This window comes from Microcebus murinus, chromosome 16 (genome assembly GCF_040939455.1).
Source record: "Microcebus murinus isolate Inina chromosome 16, M.murinus_Inina_mat1.0, whole genome shotgun sequence".
Lineage (NCBI taxonomy): Eukaryota > Metazoa > Chordata > Mammalia > Primates > Cheirogaleidae > Microcebus > Microcebus murinus.
The window spans coordinates 10,077,838-10,099,516 of NC_134119.1; positions in this window are offsets into that span (position 1 = coordinate 10,077,838).

Sequence of the window (21,679 nt, forward strand, 5' to 3'; positions counted from 1 at the left end):
ACCTTTTCGAGTGCTTTCTGTTGTTCAGATCAGGGGTCCACTTAACAACTGTGTGTTTACAAGAGGCACAGGGTTGTGACATTCGACAGCCTGAGGAAACCTTTCCCAAACTCGTTTTCTGGAGGGACAGCACTTCAGGGACCCCACACATCTCTTAACCTTGGGTCTCCCAGGCCTAGGGCTCCGGCACCCAGTCTCATGAAACCAAACCGGCCAATTGCACTGCAAGTGATTTTCTGCATTCCAGCTGCATGCTTAAGAAAAGGCAGTATCACGTGAAACTGATCGCAAACCTCAGTTTCCCTCAGCTTTTGTGAGTGCCTTCACTTACAGCCAGCACCACCATCGTAACTTGGTTTGTTTAAAAACAAATTCTTCTGGTGGTTGGTGAGAGAGAGAGGTTCCCTCCTAAGCAAACCCCATCTGAAAGTGAGAGGGGGCTCCTGGGAGCGAAAGGGTTAACATCCTACCTTTATGCCGAAGCTGTTGGCTGATCAAATGTCCCCCAGTTCAGGGTCTAGAGGGGAGGGACAGCAATGGTGCTGCTTCCACCTGGAGAGGTACTTAGAGCATTTTGATTGGCCCGAGCAGACCTGGGCTATCGGGACCGCCAAGCTTAACATCTGGACATCTTGTCAAAGAACCTCACTCACCCCTGTGGCCTCTACAGCCCTAAGAGGGGAGAAAATATTGACAGTCCTAAGATAATTCTCCAACCAATAGAAGTCTTTCCAACAGTGTGGTGCTGGCAGACCTAGGTTTGGAAAATCCTGTTAAAAGGAGTTTGAATACATCACATTCCTATGCAAATGTTTTTAATCTCCAGTTTAATGTAGTTTATTTTTGCTATATGTAAAGTATTTTTATACGGCTTGTATCATGATAGTTTAGCAATAAAACAGTTGAAAGCAACAGCTACTTTGGTCTCTCGTCTTCTCTAGAGGGGGGCTGCTCAAATACCCCCTTCACGTTTGGGGTTCATATCTAGCAAGGAACGTCATCTGCATGCACGTACCGAGGGCACCTTTACTCCTCATCCCAGCCCTGGGAGGTGGGTACCATCCCACTGTGCTTGCAGCATCACCTGCCCAAAGTGACAAGGCCACAAGGCCAACCTGGATCTGTCCGATTCTCCCCGACACAGCTCTTCTGTAATCTGCGCTGCTAGAACTTTTTAAGGTGGCATCCAGGGAAAGGAAGTCTGTGGCGTTTGCCTCAAGACCAACTTTCAGAGGGTCCCAGAGCACTCACAGCCAACTGAGCCAAAAGGCAAAAGCAGCCCTTTTTGAGCATCTTGCAAAAAGCACCTTTTACCTTCAAACCCACAAAAAAGGATCAGATATTGTAAGTACTCGATCTTTTTAGCTGGCTTCCTCTTTAAAACAGCTTTCCAGCCCTGTAGAGCCACAGCACCTGGGAGATTTGGGAGTAATTGCTATTTTTTAAAGTCTTAATATTGTTCAAACTGCCTCCCACTCCTTCAACCCCAGGGAGACATGGCCCCACCCCACCCCACCACGGCCCTGCGCTTGGACTGCCTTCCTGGGAATTTTCTAGGCCTCCTTCCAGTGCCTGGAACCGGCAGCACCATATGGGCAGGTATGCCAAGCCCAGACAGGGCACTGCATGGGGCCCGGCCACGGGAGTCACCTACGTTTCAATGTCCTTGGTCTCCCTCTGGTGGCTGAGACCAGCTGGTCCCCATTCCTCCCCCTCAGATGCCCCAAAGAGTTCCAGAACCCGCACCTATAAGGGTCCAGGCCAGTCTCTACAACAGCGTCCTGGAGGGCAAGTTGCCCCTGGCGACTGGTGCAGCATTTTGATCTTGATTTTCGTGGGATCGTGTGAGATCGGGCCACTAGAATGGTACTACCATGCTGCCCCAGGGATGACTCAAATCGCTTATGTGGACAGGAGCCCCATGAAGAAATGTCTTCCCAGGGCCACACACCCTAGGGGCAACTCTGTCCCCTTAAGATGTTTGCTGCAGCTTGTTTGGCTTAGTGTTAACTCACTCTCTAGAAAACCTTGTACCACTTCTGAAGAGAGAACCAGAATCACTTAAGCAGAAGACAAGGACGAAACTGCACAGGCGTTCTAAAAGATCACTCGGTTCTACATTTGCATGTGAGCCTCACTTGTTAGACACGAATCGGGCCTTTCCCCGATGGAAAATGAGGACAATAGTTCCGGCCTCACAAGCATGGAGGGCTTGACGAATATTAGCTATTGATCCAATATCCCCATCATTTAACAGGTTCCAGATTCACCCAAGGCTTACTCTTGAGCCCCTCTTGGGACCTCATTTTCCCAATATCTGGAAGAAAGCATTTAGAGCTCTGACAACGGGGTTTGAATTTTCCCAACTAGATTATTAAAGAAACTTGAGTTTATCCAATTTTCAAAACCTGAGGCACAAAGGGACACCCGAGGGCGAGTTTGTGCATCTGAGAACATTCCTTGCTCCACACAGCCACACGGTGTGGTCTCGTGCTAAGGAGAAAAGAATACTGGTCTACTAACAGGTTGGAATTAAGTCACCAGGAACAAACTAGCAATGCTGACTCCGATACAACCTCTTTCTTTGGCTTCATAAACCGGAAGGAAACCGATTTCTTGGCAGGACCGGGTTGGGTATAAAACAACGCAGAGGACATGGGGGCGTCACATCCACGCATCATTCACAAGACCGTCCCAGGATGAAAGTGAAGTCGTGTCTTTGGAGGAGCCCCGGGAACTGTGACGAGGTATATGGGACATGTTTGCTATAAACCCCGTGACATTTTTGTGGTGCAAAAATGGGCTCCTTACTCTCAACGGTCTCTTGCCCCGCCCTCCTGGTGAAATCCAGATGTTTGGAAAACGGCGTTATCACCAGAGACGGGAAAGCCTGCCGCGCCTGCGCCGGGCAGCCAGGAGCTCCTCGCCGGCTGCAGGTTTCAGGCTCTGAAGCTTTGATTGGACCGAAGACACAGAGTACAACACAAGACGATACAGTTCCGTCTGATTCCCCAGGGCTGTACTTCTTACAGCAGTGGTCCTTAGGTCCTTTTTTTTTTAAGGTGGAGGGGGGACACCCCAGCCTTCCAGGGGATATGGACAAAACCCCCCCAAACACATTGCCAGCCGTTGCTGCTGCTTCTCAAAGCGCCAGAGACCTGTGCGCCTTTCTCCACTTCACTCTGACCGCCGTGAGGCATGTCAGCTCACCGTGCCCCCAAATTTCCCAAATCCCAGTCTCCTGTCCCCGCCCGCTCCCAACACGCGCCCCGCCTTCCCCGTCAGCTCAGGGCAACAGCCTGTAAGCAGCTGCTTAGTCAGAACCCTGGGACCCTCCCTGTCCCCATTTCCCTCTCATCAGAAGTCCTGGAGGGAGGGTCCCTTTCCAAAGCCCATCCTCCTTCCACGCACACGGGGCCACCCTCGCCTTCTGCCCGGATGGCCGGCCGAGTGGCCCCTCGCCCACACCGCGGCCAGCCTGCGGGCGAAGGAGCCCCAGACCCTCCTATGGCTCACCTGCTTAAAGCCCAACACGGCTTCTCTTTGCACTCAGAACGATCCTAATTCCAGACAAGCTGCTCAGCGACCTTCCCCACCCACCACCAATCCACACTCACCTCCCGCCACGGCCTTGCTTCGTTCCTGGCCCACACCTCCGCATTGCCCGCCTCTGTGTCTCTTTTCCTAATACCTGAAGTCACCTGACTCTACTTCCCATGGACTGGCTCTTCCTCGCGTTTCAGCTCTCCAACCACGCGTGCTGTCCTCAGGGACCGCCAGGTGGCCCGTGGGATCTCCCCCCACCCGCCGCTCACACACTCCCCCGGCGCACGCAAATCCTCCCGTTTGGACGGCCACTGCTCATCCGCTGTCCGTCACCCCAGTAAACTCCACCAGGGCAAGGACGGCCTCGTCTCCGCGCGATGCCGGTCTGCACACCCGCGTGCGGGGGCCCTCGGTACTGAGCAAACGCGCCCGGCTTCCCCGCCTGCAAGTGGCCCTGGGAACGATGGATCCACCAATTCAATGGATTCATTCCGATGGCACGTATGGAAAATTAATCACTTTCAAACATCTAACACGTTTTGGAAAACCAAACAACTCACTTGAGAGAGACCTTCCTTCTGTCCCCAAACCATGGCTTGGTTTGTTCATTTCTAATTACACGTGAGCGCATTCCAGCCTGTCTTCAGGAAGAGCCAGTTCCCTTTACTGCGGAGAGCCACAGAGACCAGACTCCCTGCAATCCCGGAGGCTGCCAGGCCAGAGTCACCTGCCTCCTGGCAGCCTGCAGTCACCTGTGGCCCTCCTGCTTGCAAAACGCTCGCTGCTGCGGCTCAACAGCTCCTCGGGGACAGGTGAGAAGAGGGCCAGCTGGCCAGCTGCCGTTTACGAGCCAACTGTGAAACGGGCCTCTCCGAGGAGCCCGTTTGACAAGGCGAATAATGGGGCCGTTTGCAGTGGAGCGAGGTGCGACCAGAGCCCGCCGCCTGCCACGCTAGACGGTGCTAACGCCCTGGCTGGGCGCCCTCCACCTGGGCCGCCCGGAGCCCGAGTTCGAGTTTCTCCCCCAGGTGGCGCCAATAAGCCTGGGCGTCCTGTGCACGCCGCTGGCATCCCACGCAGACCCCGACCCCTGACCTGGGCTCCGGGATCCAGAGACACAAGAGCACAAATCCTTCCTGAAACCTGTCCCCGAGACCGGCACTGCCCAGGGTGGGGGTGTGGGGGGAGTCCGGACCTCCTCTGAGAGCCGCGCAGTGGGGGTCCCGGCCCCGCTGCTTCCGTCTCCCAGGGCTCAGGCCTCACCTCCAGGACGAGTCTCTCCTGCCACTACCCCGCGCGTCAGACTCAAGGCCCCCCGTTCCCCCCCTCTGAACCCCACGGGCTCTGGGCCCCCACTTTCCCCCTCCCCTCAAGGCCCATCATCACGAAACCCTCACGGGCCCAATCCCCCTCCCAAGCCCCCCACGGGGCCCGGCTGTTTTCATTTTAGCCGAAACCCACCGTGACCCCGAGGCCCTGCTTCCCTTGCAGACCGTGTGACAGCTGTCACGAACGCAGTGACTTGAAGCAGCGCGCAGTCACCACCTCACCGTCCTGGAGTCAGAAATCCACAGTGGGTCACTCGGGGCTGGGTTCCGTCCCGGGGAGAAGCCTTTCCCGTCCATTTCCCGGCTCCTCTGGAAATAAATACACCTGCCCGCGGTCCTTCACGCCCGGCCCTCCCTCCTCCTCCTCTGCCGGACTCTCGTGCCGCCTCCTAAGGGCCCCGTGATTTCATTGAGCACACCTGGACAACCCATCACACCTGCGATCAGTAGTCACACCTGCAAGGTCCTTTTTGTTGTGTACGATGACATGTGCACAGGTTCCGGGATTAGGGCGCGGCATCTTTGGGGGGCCCTGGTCCTGCCCGCCATACCCTCCCAGGAGCTACCACGGCGCCCCGAGGGGCAGGCGCCTCCTTGCTCCCTTTGCCACTTGTGGCTGTTCTTCCTGAGCCATCGTCCTCATTTCTTGGTGACCGTCACTCCCGGGACAGGGCACTTTACCCAGCCGCTCTGCTATCTTAATGCTTGTTGATTTCTTCATCCATCAGGGGATCCCTCTTCCCGCATCCCAGCTTCTCAGTTTCCTAAATTCCTCTCCCCTGTGACCTGCCCTCCTGCTCCAGCTATCACCCCCCCCACCCTAGGGGCTCGCACTTGCTGGTGGCCGTCTGTCTAAATTCCCCGCAGGGCTGTTAAAACACCAATCACAGGCCCCACCCCAGAGTTTCCGAGGCAGCAGGTCTGGGGAGGGGCCTGGGAATCTGCATTTCTAACCAGGCCCAAATGACGCTCACACTACCAGTCTGCCTGCTTTGAGAACCACCGCCCTAGACCTTGCACTTATACATCTCTGCAGCTCCCCCCACCCCCCATCTTCTCAATCCCGAGCCCCCCCCCGCCCCCATCTTAGACACTGTCTTCTCTCTCGAGCACTGGCTCCTACAATCCCACATCCTGCCTGAGGCCACTGTGCCCCCACTCTGCCGCCTTGCTGCTATGGCCTTGCCCCAAGCTGTTCCCTTCTCGCCCATTCCCAGCTCAATCCCAGGGCCGGGCACTGTCACCTCGCCCAAGCCGGCTAGATCCCACACCGTTCCCTCTCCGTCCGCACCTGCGGCAGCTCTGCGTGGCCACAGAGGAGCACGGGCACGCTCTCCTCCCACGGGTGCTGCACCTCCTCCCTCCTCCCTCTGCTTGGGTGCCCTGCGCCACCCCTGCTGTCTCCTGCCGGCCTTGTTCCTGCTTCCGGGGGAAGCAGAGCCAGAGAAGATCCCACAGGGACTGGCGGTGCGGCAGGTGGCAGGCATGGCGACACTTGGGGAACAAGTGGGGACACGTCGCAAGCCGTTTTCCCTGGAATGCCTGGCCGCAGCCCGCCTTCCGGTAAGCCCCCCTGCATGGCCTGGGGGTCGTGGGGGTGTGTGAGGAGACTCGAGCTTTCCCCTGCGATTTACCCAGCCAGAAGCCAGATCAGAACTCAGTCACCCACCCCTCTGGGGTCAAGGCCAGAGCAAAAGAGCGAGCCGGCCCACGGCAGCGGGCGGGGCGCGGGGCCAGGAAAGGCGGGGTCCTGAGCGTGGTGTGGCCCTGAGGGTGTCCGTGTCCTAATCCCCAGAACCCGTGAATATGTCCCCTTACAAGGCAAAGGGGTTTTGCAGGTGTGGTTAAGAGCTCTGAGATGGGGACATTGTCCCGGATCAACCAGGGGGACCAATGTAGTCACAGGGGCCCCGTAGGAGGGAGGCTCGGAGTCAGAGGAGGAGGGTGACGACAGGCAAAGAGGGCAGAGTGACGTGCTCCAAAGGGACTCAGGCCGCCGCTAGAAGCTGGAAAAGGCCAGAACCAGATTCTCCCTAGGCCACCCAGGAAGGCAGCCTGCTGACATCTTATTTCAGGACGTGTGACCTCCGGAATCGTAAGATGCTAAGCTTGCGTTGTACGAAGCCACTAAGTTTGTGGCATGTTGTCACGGCAACAAGAGGGAACTAATGCAAATGGTCGTGTGTTTCTTCCACCTACCTGCCAGGTGGGCGCCAGCCCTGGTCGGCCCCTCCACAGGGCTCTGCGGCACACGGCTGTCCTGGCTCCACCTTTCCAAATAGGGAATGCAGGTTCCGAGCGGCGACGAGACTTCCAGGGTCGCACGGTGGGTGGCCGAGCCAGGCGGCAAGCCCAGGCCCCCTTCATTCGGATGCCACCAACCTTCCTCGCACCGAGCCCCACTGCTTCCCTGGTGCCCTCACCCCTCGGGCTTCAGCGTCCCCGTTTGCCACACGAATAGACTGGACTGTGTCAGCCCTCCCACCGAACGCGTGTTTAGTGAGTCGTTAGCAAGTGTTGGGGGAAAACGTTGGGGGGAGTAGGTGTGTGACACAGTGTCTTCAGAGGTACCAAGTTCAAGGTTGGAGCCTTTTTTTGCTTTTCGCGTCAGAGCCCCCGAGACGCTGAAGAGCACCGCGATGACCTAGAGCAGGCGGTGTGGGCGCCGTTTCCCAAACCGATTGGCCCACGGGACCACCTTGAGCAGAACCTTGCTCAGGACTGATGCTGGGGGCACCACACTCTGGGAGGCTGCACCAGAGGACCCTGAGGGTCTCCACTCATGTACGAGGCACCAGGACTCCATGAGGTGCAGCCCGTGGGCAGGTCTGGGACTCGCCCATCACTGTGCTCACCAGGCAGGCCTGGACCTCGAGTGCCTGCGGGAGCAGCCCTCCTTGTTAGCCTCCTGCCGCCGCGGTGACACGTTGCCACAAACTCTTGGCTCAAAGCGACAGTTATTATCTCACAGTTGTAGAAGTCAGCAGTCTCACTGGGCTAAAGTCACGGTGCCAGCAGGCCGTGTTCCTTCTGGGGGCTCTGGGGGGGGGGGTGTCTGTTTTCTTGCCTTTTCTGGCCTCGAGGGGCGCCCGCAGTCCTGGGCTTGCAGCCCCTCCCTCCCCAGCTCCGCCCAGCGATGCCGGCCCAGCCCTTCTCACGCTGCCCCCCCCCCCGCCACTTCTAGGGCCCCTGTGGTTGCACTGGACCCACCTGGCTAACGTGCCCTCCCACCGTCCGTCCGTCAGCTGTCAGCAGCCTCAAGTCCCCCTGGCCACGCTGCACAAAGTCACAGGTTCGGTGACGGGACGTGGGCATCTTGGGGGGCCGTCATGCTGCCACCCAGAACTCCTCTGCTTAGCTCTGAGCCCCGCGCAGCTGCAGTCCCCTCTGCCTGCTGGTGATGCCTGCACTGCGGCTCTGCGGGCGGGCTGGCCATCGCCGCCGCGCCACAGGAAGCCGAGGCTTGGCGGGGTGAGGTCACCTTCCCGAGGCCACCCGGCGGGTAAGGCGCCAAGCAGGGCTTCACGCCCAGGTCCACCTGTGTGCCTCGAAAGCCATGTGTCTCAGCCATCACGGGGACTCTGTCACCCACCACGGGCCACCCGTCCCTGTGGAGCCCCCGGCTGCTTCCTGCGGAGGAACAGCTGAGACAGGCGGTGACCCGGCGGGCGGGGGTGGCTGGCGGTGCCCCTTGGAGGGTTTATGACGTGCCTGGCGCCACGCCATGCCCTTCCAGCCACCCTGTGCCCGGCCCCGTGGCCTCCCTGCAAGGTGGGTCTCCCCTCCTCCTTTCTCAGGTGAGTGGGGCGCTCGGGGGAGACACGTGCTGACGGCCACGCAGCGGTGAGCTGGGGGAGTGAGGACTGAACCCCGGTCTCTGCACCCAAAGTGGCTGCGCCCAAACCCCTACCCTTGCCCCCAGCAGGGATCACGTGGCTCCGGGGCGCTGCCCGGGAGGCTCAGGGATCTTGGGGGGTCACGGTGCCCACACGCACGCAGGGACTTCCTTGTCTGCCAGGCGAGAACTCGGAGGAGGACCAGGCGGGACAAACCGCTCGAGGAGGTTTATTTTGGGGAGTCTTAGAAAGTGACTCTGGCCAAGAACACCAGCGTGAGAAGGTCGTTTTCTCCACGAAAACTGTCACGAGCCTTCGAAATCCGACTCCCTTCCTCGGCCAGGTGGAGGGAGGTGGCCCTGTCTGCGCCACCTGGCCCCCAGAAGGCCCCCGAGCGGGCGTAGCCGTCCTGCCGCCATTTTCAGAATCGCTCATGTGCCGCTGTGACGCCAGACCCTTTCCGTCCTCGGGAGCTCTCGCGCAGGAACATCTGGATGTGAAGGGCGCCGGGTGCAGTGCGGGCAGAGATCTGGCTCCCTCACGCCCACGCCCAGCCTCCTTCTAACTGAGAAGCGTTTCCCCGCGGGAGGACAAAGGCGTGGAGACCCACTGCCCCCTAGAGGAACCGATCCCCGAGGCCCAGCCGGGACGCCCCGCTCTGGGGCCGGGTTCCCCCTGCACCCCTACAAGACCCGCTTCCTGGACCTCCCCTGACCTCAGCCCCCAAGCCGCAGGAGCCCCCGGCCCCCCACGGACCGGAGCGCAGGACCTCGGCTGCTCGCTCCATCCAAACAACAGCGCTCGCCACGGGAACCTCCGCCAGGGTCCCCGATGACTCTCAAAGCCACAAGTCCTGAAGATACTAGGGTGCCCCCTGCCCCCAATGCGGTCCAAAACCAACCCAACGCTGAGCTGTGAAATCAGAGCAAGGAAGGACAGGGCACTTTAGAATTCTGTGTGACGACTGCTCTGATGTCATTTTTATGGAAATAAATATCCTTCGAATTGTTAACAAGAACGTCTGGGTGCTCCTCTCTGCCAGAACATTCAAGAACTCTTTCACGGCGCTGGCTCTTGCTTCTCGAGCAGGCGTCGCACACCCGAGGTCCCGAGATCCCGAGCTCCCTCCCCGAGTCCTCGGGCCGACCTGAAGGTGCGCTGCTGCCGCCCTCACCCTCACATGCAAGGAAACTGAGGCACAGAGAGATCAAGCTACTTGCCCAAGGTCACGCAGCTGAGAAGTGAAGACTGGGCGACTCAAACACGGGCAGTCTGGTCGTTAACCGTTAGGCCATATGTCTCCGTTTCTGATTTGGGAGACCCAGAGGAACCCATCTCTGGGGTCAGGGAGTTGGAGCAAAGGGAAGTCATGCTTCTCCTGCCTCCTCCGAGTCTCGACTCTGCCCACACTTCCCTCCGCATCTACGTGGTCCCGCCCCACCCTCTCCCACCTGCTGGCCACAACAGCCCCCTCCGGCCCCTTTGAGACAGCCACGCTTCCCAAGGGCACACTTTAGCCTGTGGCCTCCCCGCGTAAACCTTTAGGAAACCTAGGACACAGTCTCAGAGCTCAGCCCTCGTCACTTCCTCCAGGAAGCCCTCCTGACTTCACCCGTCTTCCCCCTTAGCACTTCTCGTCCCAGAACTCGCTGCAGTTGTGGCTTCTCATTGGCTGTGTGATCGCATGGCCTGTCTCCCCACTGCTGGACGCTGACCCCAGCAAGGCAGGGACTCTGCTTGGGCTGCTGCTGTGTCCCCAGGCCCCCACCTCGACCTTGAGCACACACACCGCCAAGCACAGAGCAGGCACTTAACTACTGACTAAGTGAACACATGAATGAATGAATGAATGAATGAATGAATGAATGAATGAAAGCAAAACGCACCAGGGGCTCCCAGGAGGGAGAGATGCCATCTCAGTAGGGCAGGGAGGGGAACTCAGGTGACTTCGTGGAAGAAGGGGCACTGGAGCCAGAGTTTAGACACACGGAGAACGGAGGGTGGAGGGCAACGGGAGGGCTGCACCCCTGGGGAGCCGCCCCACCAAGGCGCGAGGCCCTGGTCCCGGTCTGCCGAGCTCCGGGTCGGCACTGAGAGGCGCTCCCGCCACACCACGTGGCTCCCAGGCCTTCGAGGGTCACACCCCCAGCCCGGCTCCCTGCCGGTCCCTCTCCCTCGGCCATGCCCCACCTGACACTATGCTGCCCCCCAAAGCACCCCTCTCCCCCACCGTGCACCCCCCCCACAGCGCCCCCCACCCCCTCGCTCTACCAAAGGCTGCGACCGGTGACCCGCAGGCTGGCCTTGGCTCACGCACACGTGGTTTTGTCAGCACAGTATTTTTTCCTTCTTTTAAAAAAACATTTGAAATTCAGCAATCTTCACCAAAACATTTAGATTTCCATTTTCTTCTGAAGAGCTAGATGATCTGGCCGCACAGCCCTCCTGCCACCCGCCAGTTGGAGCCGGGTATGACTGCCCCTTTGATGGGGGCGTGTGTCGGCGACTGGCCGCTGCCCGCCCCTCCACCCCCTCATTCACCCTCGCCACCTGCCCAGGCCCGGGGGCAGCCCCGCGCGGGACCGCCCCACACACGGTGGAACACGCCGCGTCTGTGCGAGCCCGCGCTGGGCCCTGGTGCGCAGAGAACACAGAACGCAGAAGGGACGGTCCCATGGCTGGTCCTTGGCAGCAAATGGGACTCAGCTGACCGGGGGCACCTGCAGGGAGGCCCTCCTGACTCCCTGGTTAGAGCTGGGCCACCCCACGCCGCCCCGACCTAGTGCCGTCACCCTCAATTGTCCCCCTCGCGGCGCTGCCGGAGCGTGTGATGGAGTTCCTGTTGTCCTTGGATCTCCTCCTCCACCAGCGCAAAGTCGGCCCGCGGGGGCGGCACTGCTGGGATGGGGCCGGCATCGCCAGCCCAGGCGAGCCGGGAACACGCGGGTGTCCCGGCAACAGGCGTGCGATGCTCGGATGAGCGAGCGAAGCCGCGCGCTTCTGTTCCCTAGGAGCGCCCGCTCCGTGGGGGACAGACTTTATCGGCTGTAGTGGGTCGAATGGCGACGACCCCCACCCTGCCCCACCAAAGGCAAATCCACTAGGAACCTGCATGCGACCCAAGAAAGGGTCTTTGCAGATGTGATTTAGCTAAAGATCTCCAGTGAGATCGCCCTGGATTATCCGGGTAGGCCCTAAACCCAGCGAGCGCGCTCCCGTAAGAGACCTGTTTTCCCTTCCCTCACTCTGGCCAGCGGAGCCACTCGCTTCCCCAGACGCACGGGCACCCTGTCCCTTCTGTGTGAAGTCCCCCTGCCACACCCGGGGAGCGTCCCTGATCCCCCGGTGGATCCCCCTCCGGTTCTCTGTCTTAAGGTGGAGGGTGTTCTCGCCTCCTGGCCTCGTCTCCTCCAGCCGCCTGCGGGCTCCCCGGGAAGGGGACACTCTGTGCCTCTCCTGTCCCTGCACTCTGGTGGGCACACGGCAGTGGTGTAGCGACCGATGAAAACAGGCGGTGACGTGCTTGGCAAGCCGCAGCTCTCAGCTGCCCTCCACCCCGTGCAGCCAGCCGCCGCCTCCTGCTGCCAGTTCCCTGTGACCCCTGACCTCTGACCCCTCTCACATCCAGCTCACAACCTCTGACCTTCTCATTCCATCCTCTCCGGGGTCACACCTCCTGCCTTGGGGCTAAGCAGCCCTCCACGCTGGGGCTCCACACTTGTAACGAGACCTCTGACTGCGCCAGAGGTCAGTGGGGGATGGCCGAGTGGGTCAAGGGCGCGACCTCGCGGCCGACCTTCCCTGCTCCTGCCTGGTCTCTGGCAACACCACTCGGACCTCCAATGCCGATGACACCTGCCTGGCAGGACTGTGTAGGAATGAAATGAGGGCACCTCATGTGGCTTCCTTAGAAACCGTGAGGTGGGGAGCAAGTCCTCGGCAACAGCGGCTAGTGTTGGGATGATGATGACAACCATGACAGTGGGGACAGTCAGCGCCACGTGCCGCGCTGGCCCCGGGCCAATCCGCACGTGTGACGGGGACGGCATCCTCCCTGTGACTCAGGGCGCGTGTGGGGAGGCCCCGGTCGCGGGCAGAGGCAGGCGGCCACCCTGGCCCGGCCACGCCCCGCTCGGGGCCCTTTCTCGGAGGGAGCCGGGTTCCGTGGTGCCGGGAGATGCTTTCAGGATGACGCGAGCGTGCTTCTGAGGTCAGCTCTAATCAGCCCGACTCCCAGACGGTGCCCTGGCTTAGAAAGACGAGGAGGAGAAACGGAGTGAGTCACCGTGCAAACCAGCTGGATGAGACAGAGACACAACAAAGCCCGCTCCTCCCGGCCAGAGCGGCCGCCTCAGCGCCGCAGAGGCACAGCTGGAGGGGATTAGGGGGCTCTCGGGTTCCCCAAGACCGCAGCAGAGGCGGCTCGGCCGAGCCACCGTGACTCACGGCGGGGACCACAGAGCCTCGGCCAGGCGGGCAGAGCCAGGCCTGCGGCAGGAGTGGCTGCCCTGCTCGGGGGTGCCGGGAGGCCAGGGACGGCGGACGGCGGGGACGCTCAAGACATGGGTGAGGACGAGACCCCAGAGCTGCGGCAACGTGACCCCCACGATGGCTTCCGCGTCCTGGAGGATGTCGCGGGACCCAGACTCGGGCTCACGGATGTGCACTGGTGGCTCTGTCCTCAGTGCCAGAGATCCTTCCCCAGATGCAGCCAGGCCCGGTGGCCCACAGCCCTGCCCGCGGGGAGGGACGGGGGGACGGGGGGAGGGCACACGCGGCCGCCGCCCGGATCTCGGGCCCCTTTGCAGCGTTGTGTCTGCGCAGGTCCTGGACTTGGCAGGCTTCGCCGGCCGGACTTTGCCTGGGGCGGCAGGGAGACGTGGCCAGACGGCGCCGAGGGGCAGGCGGGGCGGGCGCTGCACGCTCCGGACCCCACGGTGACCCTCAGGCCGACGTCTGACCCCCAGCCAGGACTGTCAAGACGGCTCGCTGGGGGTACAGGGTCACTCTGGTTTCTAAGACGACAGCAATCACACATACATGTGGAGAAGCACTCTGTGTTCAATGATACAGAGAAGTATGTCTCGAAATGTTCCCCATTAACAACTACCAAGCCCACTCCCCAGTGGCGTGAATTACTGGTTTTGGTTTTTCTAGCATTTTTCTGATAGCAACGTTTACCTTTAATGATACATCTACTTCTGCCTCTGGATTTATCCACTTTAGATGGCGCTGAGCAATCCCTTCCACGGAAAGATAAGGAAACAAGCGCGGCTACTCTGGCTTCTGTGTGTTCTTCCCCTCCCCCATCCGTGTTAGTTGTATGACTTCATATCGTGGACCCCGAGGACAGTCTGAATTCAATTCCCTCCTCTGCCACTTACTTGCTGTGTAACCTTGGGCAAGTTACTTAACCTCTCTGTGTTCCAGTTTCCTCATCAGTAAAAACGGGGATAATGGTAGTACCTGCTTCATAAAGTTGCCATGAAGATGAAGAAGGAACATATTTCGTGTTAATTTGTGGCAAGTGCTTAGAACAGTGACTGATATACAACGTCTGAATAAACTGTTAGCTACTATTTCTCATCATTCTGTTCTAAAGTTTAGAGTGAAATCTGTGAGTGGTCAGGGGGTTGATTCTCAAAACCAATAAGCAGCATTTATGACATGACCAGGTAAATAGTGCTCTCTAAGGAACTAAGGGTGAGTGGACCCCTGAAGAAGAAAACATGATCCCGAGTCACAGGAACTTTACTGCTCAGAGGAGAATCTTCCAAGTGTCAGGTTTAATAGATGCTTCCAGAATCTTTCCAGTAGGGTCCTTTGCCTATTCTGTGTAATCATTAACTGACACTTTAAAAAAATGTTCACGCCATCCTCTTTCTTTTTTTTTTTTTTTTGAGACAGAGTCTCGCTTTGTTGTCCAGGCTAGAGTGAGTGCCGTGGCGTCAGCCTAGCTCACAGCAACCTCAAACTCCTGGGATCCAGTGATCCTTCTGCCTCAGCCTCCCGAGTAGCTGGGACTACAGGCATGCGCCACTATGCCCGGCTAATTTTATATATATATATCAGTTGGCCAATTAATTTCTTTCTATTTATAATAGAGACGGGGTCTCGCTCTTGCTCAGGCTGGCTTCGAACTCCTGACCTTGAGCAATCCGCCCGCCTCGGCCTCCCAAGAGCTAGGATTACAGGCGTGAGCCACCGCGCCCGGCCTGGATATCCTCTTTCTTAGATTGCTTTTCAGGAGACTGACACATATCCTTGGGTAGTTTTTTTCATATAGAGTATATGGCTTGTAAATTTCCAAATCCTCGAATGTCTTAGAATATCTTTATTTGATTTATCTGTATAAAGAATCCTAGCTGAATATATTCTACCTTCAGAACAGGGAAGACATATCTTCATCATGCATTAGTCTGAGTTTCAATTTTTTTGTGGTGGGCCACTTTTTAAATCATTATTTCCAAAATCCTGTATGGTAACCTCTTTATTTGTAAAAACTTAAAATTTTCGCCGCTGTTTGTAGATACGCATCGCAATTCTAACCAGGTGGAACTATGTAGGCTGAAGATTCAAGAGGTACAAGCAAATGTTCTTATTTCTTTTATTATTTCTTCCCCTTCATTCTCTCCCTTCTTTTGAAATTCTCATTATACAGAGGCTGGATCTCCTGCATTTATCCTGTGTCTCAATTTTCGATTTTCTAGTTTGCCTATTTACACTAGATTCTGGGAGATTTCTTCAAGTTGATCTTCCACATTACTAACTCTATCATCGGCCATGTCTATTTTACTTTTCAGTCCATTCATTGAAATTTTCAAATGTAATCATATTTCCCATTTTCAAGAACGATTCCTTCATCTCTGACTACTCCACTTTTACAACAATCTACTTTGTTGATGTGATAGTCTCTCAAATCTTCCTGAAGATACAAACTAGAATAAAAACAATTTTTTTTTCTCTTTTTCCTGGAATTATCTCTGGTCATTCCAGCGTGAAGCATTCAGTTTATTCACTTGGATCCTTTCCTTCTGTGATGCCTGTTTTCTCCAAATGTCTTATGACGCCCTGAATGTTTTTCACATTTGCACATAAATAACGAAGTTGATCAGTTTCCATAAGCAGCATGGGCTTCTCTGGCAACTTAGAAGGGCTCATTCCCCCCAGCCTCTCCCTGAAACGGCAGGCCAAGCCACGGGCTGTATATACACGGCCGGGGACACTGACCAGCAGGGGCCTCTGCAGGGTCCAAGGTCAGAGAGAATACAGGGGAGATCCCAGGAAGACCCCAAATTACCAAAGCAAAGAGGATTAAATCAACAAGGGGTTTATTTTTCTCAGGCGGAAGGAAGCCTGGGGGTGGGCGGTCCTCCCATGGAAGGGGTGCTCAGAGCCGGCAGGGAGGACCCGGGCTCCTCTTCACTGCCCCCCTCGTACCCGAGAGGCGGCTGACAGCCCTGCAGCCTCTCCCGAGCCTCTGGTGGGAAGCAGCAGCAAGAGGGGAGGGGAGGGGCACACATCAGGAAGCCAAAAGCCATTCCAGAAACCCCCGGCAGACGCCCTGTCTTACGGGAGACCGGGAGATCAAGATTTTAATCCAGTGTTTTGGGACCTTGAACAAATTAGAGTTTCTCTTAGAAAGGAAGGAGGACAATAGGCACTGGGCGAGCTACTGACCACGTGTGTGACGGGCACTTTTGCCTCCTTTGCCCCCGGGAGGAGCTGCTCACGCCCCCCGCCAGCCCCGTGCCCATGTTGGGGAACCTAATTCCCCCCCAACACCAATTCTCTCCCACTCTGCCTTTTTGGTAACAAATGTCCTATTGTCACTGGGCACGTGGCCGCCTAGAATAACCACATTCCCCAACCTTCCTGGCCTCTGGGTGTGCCCACGTGCCCACGTTCCAGCCCACAGGGCAGTGGTAGAGGCGAAGGAGCCCACTTTCAGGTTGTGCCCACGGAGGGAGGGAGCATGCTACCCCCGCCATCTTTCCTTCTGGCCGGCCAGGCCACCCATGTGGTGGAAACTGTCTGAACACATCTACTGATCCATCCATCCATCCATCCATCCATCCATCCATCCATCCATCCACCCACCCACCCACCCACCCACCGATGCATCCATCCAGTAAACATTTCGGTCCAGGTGACCTTCTAGGTGCTGGGGACACAGCAGCAAGTGAGAGACGAAGGTCCCTGATCTGGCAGAGCCACTTTCTAAGGGAGAGACAGGTAAAGGAATGTAAGTCAGGTCGCGACTGCTGCTAAGAAGGATAAAGCACTTTAAGGAAAGACAACGGGGTAGTGATGTGGGGGCGTCATCTTTGATGTGGGGGGCCAGGGAGGTTCTCGCTGAGCAGACCCTGACCGAGGGGGAGGGAACCGTGTGGCATCTAGGAGAGTCACTCGGCAGACACAAAGCTGCAAGGTGCGGCGCACCTGGTTTGCTCCAGGAACAGGAGGCAGAGAGTGGAAGGGCGCGAGGTCAGTCTGCCACGGCGCGTGGCCCTGCAGGGCCTGGGACCTCGGGAAGGCTTTGGGTCCTTCTCTGCGCAGGGGAGGAACACGGAGGGTTTTGACAGTCCCAACTGTCCTTTCAACATGCCACCCTCCCCCTGGAGCTCAGGGGGTGTCCCAGCCCCGCCCCTGCCGCCATGGAGACCAGCCGGGAGGCGGGATGCGGTTTCCTCCCTGGTGGCCCGGCTCCCGCTGGCCGTGGGGAGGGGACAGAGCCCCAAGTGACGCCACTGGCCGCCAGCGTGGCCGCGATTCTCCAGGGAAAACCCAGCCACGGGCCGTTTGCGTGGCTCTCTCCAAGGCCACGGATGCGGAATCGCCCACAACTACCCCCCACGGTTGAACACCAACCAGATGTCATCTCATTTAACCCTCATCACAACCCTGTGAGGTGGGCGGCCACTGTCCCCATTTTACAGATGGGGAAACCAAGGTCCTGAGAGGTTAAAAGAACTTGCCCGGGGTCACACAGACAGTAGGTGGCAGCCCCGGCACCTGTACCCATGTGTGTGGGGTGCTGGCAGCGCGGAATCTGTGCCTGTGGGTGAGACCTGCTGCACACGGCTCTGTAGTACACGTAAGTTTCACTTCCTGTTTGTATTTGGCTGAAAGAAGCACACCCTGCGTCCCTGCGGTGGGAGAGGCTGAGATGGGGCCCCAGCTTTGACGACGGTTTCCCCAGATGTCGGGGCGGCTTTATGAACCACAGCTCCCCCGGCAAGGCCGAGACGCGAACACCAGACGGTGAAGCCGCGAGGACACAGACCACGCCTCCTACAGTTTTATGGTCCCATGAGTCGGTCGACGAGCCTGAATAGCGCTCAGATGCCAACTCCGTGCCAGGACCTCTGCTGGACACTGAGGACATGGAATAAACCAGCTGGACCCGGTTCCTAACCCTACGGTGGAGCCAGCAGGCCGAGACGTGACCTGAGCACACAGGGGCCACGGGGCATGAGGGGAGCCCACCAGGTGAGACCACACAGGCCTGGTGGGCTCCAGAGAGTTCCACCCAGGAAGGCCCCCTGGGGAGGCGATGTTTGAAGATGACACCAAATAACAGGACAACGCAGACCAGGCTTCTTTAGTTTTGCGTCTCCAACGACAAGCACACGCCTGGCCCAGAGTGCGTCATCATCCATGTCGCCACCTCCCTCCCGGCTCCCACGCTGGCGGCCAGTGGGCGTGTCATATCTATTAGCTCGTCCAGGTATGTTTGCATCCATCCTCCCCTACCAACCCCATTTTACAGAGAGGGAAAACTGAGGCTCGGGGAGGCGCTTTGCATCACCCAACTGGTGTTAAAACTCACATCCAAGTGGCGCCAAAACCAAGCTCCCTCCTGGAACCCGTCCTGCCTGAGTGCTGAACGGCCATCCTAGAGACAGTTCTGGGATGGCGCGGTTGGTAACATCCACCGGGCCCCAGCCCCTGGTCCGGGGCAGGCGGCAGGTGGGTTCCCTCTCTCTCGGTTCCTTCCTTCCTGACCACCAAGGGCCGCCAGGCACAAGGCCGTGCTCCAGGGCACAGCCCTCCCATCTGCTGGCACCAGCCCTGGCCCAGGCCTGGGAATGCCACCGGCCACCGGCCTTCCCTGCCCCGGCCCCCGGCCCCTCCACTGGCTCCAGAAGCCGAGGAGCCTTTCAGGGCCACCTGGTCTCGGCCGCCCCGTGCCACGACTCCTGCTGCCACGCACGACAGGAAACCCGGCGGTGCGGTCGCCTCCCGGCGGGTCATAAATCCGGCTCCCGGAGATTAGCCGGGCTCCAGGCTCCCCTGCTCGGCCTCTCCAAGGGGCGCAAGGAAGGACTGAGTCACGGCCCCCGGCCCTTTCTAAATTGGACTTAAAATGAAAAAATAAATAACAGAAGGAAAGGGCCTGATTGTTTTCAAGGGCAGAGAAATGAGCTTTCTCCAGAACGACCCCAGGGAGTGAGCCCAGGGCAGCCGCACCCCGCCTCCCACTGAACTTCACCTTCAAGGTGAGGCCGGGAGCCAAAGCAAATATTGTGGCAAAGTCTAAGTTACTGCTGACGCTCGCCCGGCAACTTGATTAACTGAATTGAGTGCAAACAACTCTCACGGCTCCTTCCTCTCTGCGAATTCGGGTGGGAGAGGCAGGGCCTGGGCTCAGAGCCAGCCCCCACCCCAGCACTGCGCTGCGCCCTGCTCGTGTCTCCTCTCGTTTCTTTCTGCAGAGCACCCGGGCTCGCTCCGGGCTCTGGTGCCTGCTGCAAGAGGAAACGCGGGGCCCCTGCTTGAAAAAGCGCTGGGAAAAGTGCCGCTCACGGGACTGACATGTGGATTTTTTCCTTTCTCCTGTGGGCTCTCTCTTGACGTGTTGTTCCTTTGCTGTTTAATGTTGTTCAAAGAAAACAACAACAACAACAAATTGTAAGCTATTAGCATGAAGTTTTACCACCATTCATCTTTCTATTGTGCAATGCCTAATTTTTAGTTTAAATATAAGGGCATTTAACCATAAGCAGAACCACAGAAATTTTGCAACTTGCATCCGGAGCTTGTATGTGCAGAGCTACGCTGCTTTGACCAGGACAGTGTGGATGCCCCACAAAACCACCTCGACCGCTTGTGTTTCGCTTCTTGACACATGCACGTCCCACCGACGTGGCCGCCAGCCTAGCAGTGAAGACGCAAGGGCCGAGAGGACGGGCCCTGCTCGCCTGGCAGCAGGAATGGCGATCACTGCAGGGAAGCGACACATGCACTAAGGGGTCCCGGGCCGCTCGGGTTCCTTTCTGCATTCGCCTTCTTTCTGCTTCCACGGCTCCTCCTGGTTCTGAGAGCCGGCGTGGCTCTTGAGTTGCGCAGGGGACACTCACCTTTGACCCGCTTTGCGTGTCACTGAACTCGCACGGAACGCTGGAATCCTGGGGACACTGAGCTCTCCCTGCAGACGGGCGGCAGGAGCAGTGTCCCGCGCCTGTCTTCTCTGCTCCGGCACACGCTCCCTCGGCCCGTTGGACTCCACTCACAAAACCCGAGTTCAAGGATAAAATTGTGAAGCATTTTAAGGTGGCGAAAGTGGAGGGTTACGCCGAGCTCAGGGCCCCTCCGAGCAGGAGGCCCCGCGTGGTCGCACGGGCCGTGCACCTGTGAGGTTGGTCCTGATGACGCGTTTATTTTTCTTACTCAAATATGACACGTATGTTGTAGAAAAGTTAGAACACACAGACAAGGGAAGTCTGATGCCCGTGAGCGATGGCTACCGCAGCACTGGCTGCCTCACCCTCTGGGTGGTTCACAGGCCTGTGCCACCAGATCCCCCGTCAAAACTCTCCACCGGATTCTCCACGGGTTTCCCATCACACGCAGGCCACAGCGCCCGCTTCCTACTGGGGCCATGAGCCCGGGCGACGCCCCCCTGCCTGCCCTCCGCCTCTGCCCCTGCTCTCTCTGCCCCAGGCGCCGGGCCTCTCCCCACTCCTGGAACCAAGCCTTCCCCACTCCGCCTCTGCGCCTGCGTTCCCCGCGCCTGGGACCCGTCCGCAGCCTCTTCCTGCCACGGCCTCTTCTGCGGCAGGTCCTAGCTCCAACGTCACCAACCCCGAGGCCCTTCTCTGACCATTAACCCTTTGCACTCGCTTGCTTTTTTCTCGACTCCTTTATTCTACTTGGGATTTAATTTTTTAAATACCCCAGATTTTACATTTTACTTCTCCTTTCATGCTAATGAAAACAAGAAAAGATACTGGAAAAATCAAAAATCCCCCGTCACCCCGCGGTGAAACTACGTGTCGAGTATGGCTCGACGTACGAGCTGCTGCCCATGCTAACCGTGTCCAACATACGAGCTGCTGCCCATGCTAACCGTGTCGGGTCACACTCCACATCCGAGTGCAAAGGGTTAACTACCTTGCTGCTATTCTTCTTCATCTGTGGGACCAGCGACTCTCCCCTGGGCTGTGCTTGGTGCCCAGAGGCTTCAGACTGGGTTTCTGAACCGATCCCGATGGGGCTGTGATCGCCGTGATCGACTTAGAGCAAAGTGGGCAAACTCCCGCCCGCTGGCCGCATCTGGCCCACTGCCTGCATGTGCGAGTGGAGTTTTATTGGAACACAGCCGTGCCCACTTGTTTGTGTAAAACCTACGGCTGCTCTTCTGCCACGGCAGCAGAGCTGACTATCCGTGACAGACACTGCGTGGCCCTTTGTGTAAGAACCTTGCCGACCCCTGGCTTAGACCAGCGCGAGCCCTCCGTTGGATCTGGGGGTGGGGTCAGCCTCTCCGAGTCTCGTGGCTGTGTCAGAAAGGGGCTGAGGCCTAAACAACACAGGTGTGCCAAGAAGGCGCCGGAAGGGAGAGTCAATGCTGAGGAATCGACCTTCGGTTACAGGAAACACTGGCGTGCAGTAAGCATAAAGTGTGCTCCACTTTAAGGCAGCAATGTGATTTATTCAGTAAACCCTGTAAGACGCAACATCTAG